The following is a 5,540-nucleotide window of genomic DNA, read 5'->3' on the forward strand; positions in this document are numbered from 1 at the left end:
GTGGCCCCACCCCATAACAAAGAAACAGAATTTCTGGAGGATAAGGCCCAGAAACCAGGATTTTAAAAAGATTCCCAGGTGATTCTAATGTGCAGCCAAGGTTGAGAACCACTGACTTAAGTGGATCCTAAAAGTCCTTTTTTGTAATTCATGAGGGAAAGGAGTGAGGGGAGAGGTGAGGAGAGAGGGGAGAGGGGAGAGGGAGATTGTCTGCCTCCTGCACATGCCTGGACCAGGGATAGAATCCGAAATCTAGTTATGTACCCTGACAGGGAATCCAGCAACCTTTTGGTGCACAGGGCAATGCTCCACCAACTGAGCAATACCAGCAAGGGCTTTTGGTTGCTCTTAAATTAGAGCTTCCATTTCACATTCAGAAGACTGCACTTTGGAGCTAACATTTATTTCACTTTCCAAGAATTTCTTCTTTGTTTCCTAAAACATAATTCAAGCCAGAAATGTGAGCCTCAGATACAGCATAAAACTTCTAGAAGCCTCATTAAAGAATAGCAAAAAGAAACAGGGGAAAGTAATTTAAATCAACCAACTATATCCAAAATATTATCCTTCTGAGTAGACAGAGGGAAACTAGGTAGTCAGGAATAGGGATCATGGGGAAGTAAAACTGGGGAATCCAACTAGGCGGAATTGCTAAGGCAACCCAGCTGGGCATGGAAAGAAGGGCATACAAGAGAGACAGACTAAAATGTATGGATTGTTGCTAAAGACAAGCAAGTTGCAGATAACCAATCACAAGGCAATAAGACATATAACCTAATCTCAAGGATGTTGCTAAGACAAAATTCTTTGAAAAGACCAATCAAGAACTAGCAAAGCTGCATCCACCCTTAAAAAGTGCGAGCTCCTCTTCTCCCTCTCCCCAGCGTGCTAGATTCTTGGGTTGATAGGAGACACGTTCCCTTTTGCCTACGTGGCTTATGGCCATGTGGGGCTCTACGCATGGACTAATAGACTTTAACACCCGACTATAACATGGGAAGGAAGCTCTGGACACTGGCCTGCTCCTGGGTCCCCAGCTGCACCTTTTCCAGGATTGGCTTCTCTCAATAAACTTTGCCTCCATTAATTAGTTTTGTCTGTGACTTCATTCTTTGATTTCACGAGACAACGAACTCGGACTCAAACCCCACATTTTGGTTTCACTTTCAACATTTAATCAATATAAAAATTAATATTCTTTTGTACTGAGTCTTAAAACCCAGTGTACTTTGCGCTTACACATCTCAACGGATGTCACATTTTAAGTGCTCAATAACCGTATGTGATGAGTGGGTACTGTACCAAATGGCACAGCCAACGATATAAAGAAATGTGAGACAGAATTGTTGTCTGCAAGAAACTTACAAAATAAACAGGAGACTAAAAAGCAATTATAAAAATAAAATAACAATAAATGTTACAAAGTAATATAACTTCTGAGTAGGAAATACAACACATACTATGGATGTACAGGAGGAAGTGCTTCCTGTGGGATGGAGTCTTGTCAAGGACACGGGCCTTGATCAGGTACAACCTGGAGAGAAGCTTGGGGAGCCTGGGGGAGGCAGGGGGGGGAGGAGGGACGAGGACTTGGCAGATAGAGCAGTAATGTGGGAAAGCCAAGAGAGAGGTCTGACCAGAAGAGAGAAAATTAGCTGGTCTGAAGAAAAGAACCTGTGCTAAGAACTCTGGAAAAGAATTTGAAAAACCGATGGTGAAAGTCTGCCAGGAAGGATTTTTGAACAGGGGAATGACATGATGAAAGAGTTTTAAGATCAATCTCAATATATGAAAATGCTGTGATCCTGGATAGGAAGGCTGAACATTATAATGCTGTCAATTCTACCACAAATAAGTTCTAGGTTTAAAGTCATTTCAACTTAAATCCCAAGGTTACTTTAAGATTATCTGGAATAAATGGGCACGGACAATGAAGAAACTTTAAGAAAAAAAGAAGAAAGGATATTTGCCTACCTGATTTAAAAAGACATAATAGTACAGCTAGGACAGAAGATTAGATGACCACATTAAAAGAAAGAACATGAAGTATAGAGAGAAGTGGGTCATAATCTATAACTATGAAATAATATACCCCAAGGTGGCATTTGAATTTCTTCTCTGGTAATGTCCTTAGCCCATTTTTTTGTTGTATTGGGTTATTCACTATTTTCTTATTTATAAAAGCTTATCATGTATTCAGAACACTAACCCTTTGTTAGTCAAGTACGTGGTCTTTTGTGGGGAAGCACGGGACTTGGTTGTAATGTCTGTAAGGATTCTCCGAAAGGCCGGGGGTCTCTGAGGGAAACTTGACGAAGGCAGCAGCCTCTACTTTGACTTTTCCAAACAAGTCTGACCCCCCAGGTGTTTTATTAGAATCTTTATGTTTAGACTTCACAACATCCTTGTTTAAAAGACACTATAGTTACAGACACTTTCTCAAGGATGCTTACCCTGCTGATTGTATCTAAAGGTTAATTTTAGTTCAAGCTGTTGTGACAATAAAAGCCTAAAGGAGGCAGGTGAACAGGGCTGTTTGCTCCTAAAGCAAGCAGCCCCTTAGCCCTCTCTTTCACAGAAACGTGTGTCAGAGTAATCTTTCATCCGTCATTCAGGGTCTGCCAGTCAGCTCTGGCAGTCTTTTAATGTTCTTTGATATACAGAATATTTAAATGTTTTATTTGATGAAATTATATCAACCTTTTATGTTACAGTTTCTACTCCTGAGTTAGGGGATATAACTTAGAAATACTTCTATTATATTCTAGAATTTTAATTTATTTTTTACATTAAAATGTTAAAATGAAATTAATTTTATTGTAAAGAATGAGATGGAGATGTAACTTATTTTCATAATGGTTTGCAACTGATTTAAAAATATCCTTTTCATGCCCTAACCTGTTTGGCTCAGTGGATAGAGCGTCGGCCTGCAGACTGAAAGGTCCCAGATTCGATTCCGGTCAAGGGCATGTACCTGGGTTGTGGGCACATTCCCAGTGGGGAGTGTGCAGGAGGCGGCTGGTCGATGTTTCTCTCTCATCGATGTTTCTAACTCTCTATCCCTCTCCCTTCCTCTCTGTAAAAAATCAATAAAATATATATTAAAAAAATAAAAATATCCTTTTCATATATTTAATTATTACATTTATTTGGGCTTGTTCCTATACTTCTTTTGTTCCACTGACCTGTCACTTTCTGCAATAATACCACACTTTACAATTTTTAACACTTTAGAATATATTTTAATATTTGACAACACAAAGCCCACGTCCTAGGATAAAAATGGGAAAAAAATTCCAATATTTTATTCGCCTTAGGCCCAAAGTCTACTTTGATAGAATACTATGTTCTTATTTAAAAAAACACTCATATTAGAGTTTGTAAAGCACAGGCTAAAAAAATGTGTCAAACAGCCTGGCTGGTGAAGCTCAGTGGTTGAATGTGGATGCATGTACCGAGAGGTCCCAGGTTCAATTCCCAGTCAGGGCACATGCCTGGGTTTTGGGCTCCTTCCCCAGTATGAAACTGCAGGAAGCAGCAGATCAATGTCTCTCTGTCATTGATATTTCTCTCTCTCTCCCCCTCTCCCTTTCTTTCTCTTTAAAATCAATAAAAGCATTTTTTTAAAAAAAGTTTCAGTTAAATTATTAGTGCTAAAATTCTCTTATAAAATCATATGGTAATGTTTGACAGGATATGCAAAACCCCTTGTTGTATAAGAAGAGCTACACATTGCCCCAGGGTTACCCTTTCCTGTGCAAAGCTGGACCTTCAGACTGATACACTGCATTAGGCTGAGCTGTCAGGCTGCAGATACCTGAGCATGTCCTTCTGTGCCTGCTCTGGGGACTCCGTGTCATCTGAGTTGCACTCCCAAGTCCACAGGCTCCCTTAGAGTCTTGGTACCTGGGAATACAGCTGTGGTAGCACACCTCTGTGCTGTATGTGACCTGGAGTTTGTTTCCAGTGATAGACAGAAACCCAAAGTGGGACACACAGGCTCCCCCTAATGGCTTTTTCCTGCTAAAACATCGCTCATCATAGTTTCCCAAAAGATCTTGGCTCTTCTAACTTGTTTATTCTTCTGGCCCGGAGGATGCACATAACTCTCCGTAGTTAGGGGAGTTATGGTACATTAGAGGCTTTTACATAGACAGGCATTCCTCACTGTCTGAATGCTTGCTACATGTTACCTGAAACTCATGGACCAAATACACTTGGATAACTGATAGCCTTCACCATCTGAACTCAGGAACTATAAAGACTCAGACAGTAAGGGAGCGATACAGTGAGTATCATGGGGGTAGGATATTTTGGGGAAGAGTCCATTGGTCTCCATCAATAGCTGAGATTAAGAACAATGAGGATAAGTAGCCCAGGGTCCTTCTACTGGGTCTAGCAGGCTGTCCTGACAAGACCCATAAGGCATTGAGGGGGTGGCAGAATCATCAAGATGATTCAGATCAGATCAGGACATGGGTGCACTGTAAGCCAAAAAGATTATTCTTTTGACTATTGGAGGGCTTTGAGTAGGAGAATCACATTTGTTTTCTGTGTTTTAAAGATCATTTTGGCTGCTGTGCAGATGAGGCTAGAATAGAAACCAGGAGACTAGTAGTCCAGGCAGGAGATGATGGTGGTTTGGGATTGGATGGTAGTAATGGAGGTGGTGACAAGTAGTGAGGCTCAAGATGTATTCTGAAGACACACTGAGGTCTGACTAATGTATTAGATGGGAAGTGAGGAGGAAAGTGAGGCACTGAGGGTGCCTCTAAGGTTTCTGGCCTGAGTAACTGGGTGAATGAAATGGGGCAGGCTGGTGGTTGAGCAGGTCTGGAGTGTGTGGGTCTATGAGGGGAAACAAGAGTTCTCTTTGGGACATCCTCAGTTTGAAATCACTCCAGGCATTGATAAAGTTGGTTATGAGAGTCTGGAGTTTGGGGAAAAGGTCAGAATGGAACTCCTCATCTTGCACTCCGTATACACACATACCAGCTGAATGAAATATTCAACTGCTTGACCTGTGGTTGCCACATGTTTTTGGCTGATGCTTTATTCACATCACCACCTGGCTGGAACACCCTTTCAACCTTTCTCTCGCTGACTGACTTGCCCTTTAAAACTAAGATCCACGTACTCGCCTCCAAAAAGCTTTCTGGGAACAGCAGGTTGAGTTGGGAGCCCCCATCTGTGCCTCAGTGGGCAAACCAGGTCAGAAGCGAGCTGCCCACTAGGTGCTCTGTATCCCCAGCTCTCGGTCCGAGCTCGGCACATGGTAGGAGCTGTGCTCCTGTTTGAGGGAGGGGCGCGCTCAGAAGACTTGCTTCCCTTCCCTCGTGGAGAGAGCCTCTGAGGCCTTGGCTACTAAAGGTAGAGGAGGGGTGGTTCCAAAGTCTCATTCCTCGGGGAAACTTCCCAAACCGCTCCCTGAGACCTAGCCGACCACTGCCCCCGCTCCCCGCGCCTCTCCGACGGTTTCACAGCCTGCGGAGCCGCGCCGGAGAGAAGCCCCGGAGCTCGCCTCCGCCTGCCCCGGGGCC

The 5,540-nt window shown here is 42.8% G+C and overlaps 1 protein-coding gene and 1 long non-coding RNA gene across 2 annotated transcripts in view; one reads left to right on the plus strand and one right to left on the minus strand.

Annotated features, from left to right (window-relative positions):
* Positions 1-5,540, minus strand: part of PHF11 (PHD finger protein 11) — a 44,126-nt gene that overhangs the window by 38,056 nt on the left and 530 nt on the right. The gene's annotated exons all lie outside the window — the stretch shown is intronic.
* Positions 5,115-5,540, plus strand: part of LOC106725588 — a 2,929-nt gene continuing 2,503 nt past the window's right edge. Inside the window, exon 1 of the long non-coding RNA XR_001361507.1 lies at positions 5,115-5,211. This is a non-coding gene — a long non-coding RNA (uncharacterized LOC106725588). The remainder of the gene's footprint in view (positions 5,212-5,540) is intronic.

The sequence above is a fragment of the Myotis brandtii genome, unplaced genomic scaffold, assembly GCF_000412655.1.
Source record: "Myotis brandtii unplaced genomic scaffold, ASM41265v1 scaffold174, whole genome shotgun sequence".
Classification (NCBI taxonomy): domain Eukaryota; kingdom Metazoa; phylum Chordata; class Mammalia; order Chiroptera; family Vespertilionidae; genus Myotis; species Myotis brandtii.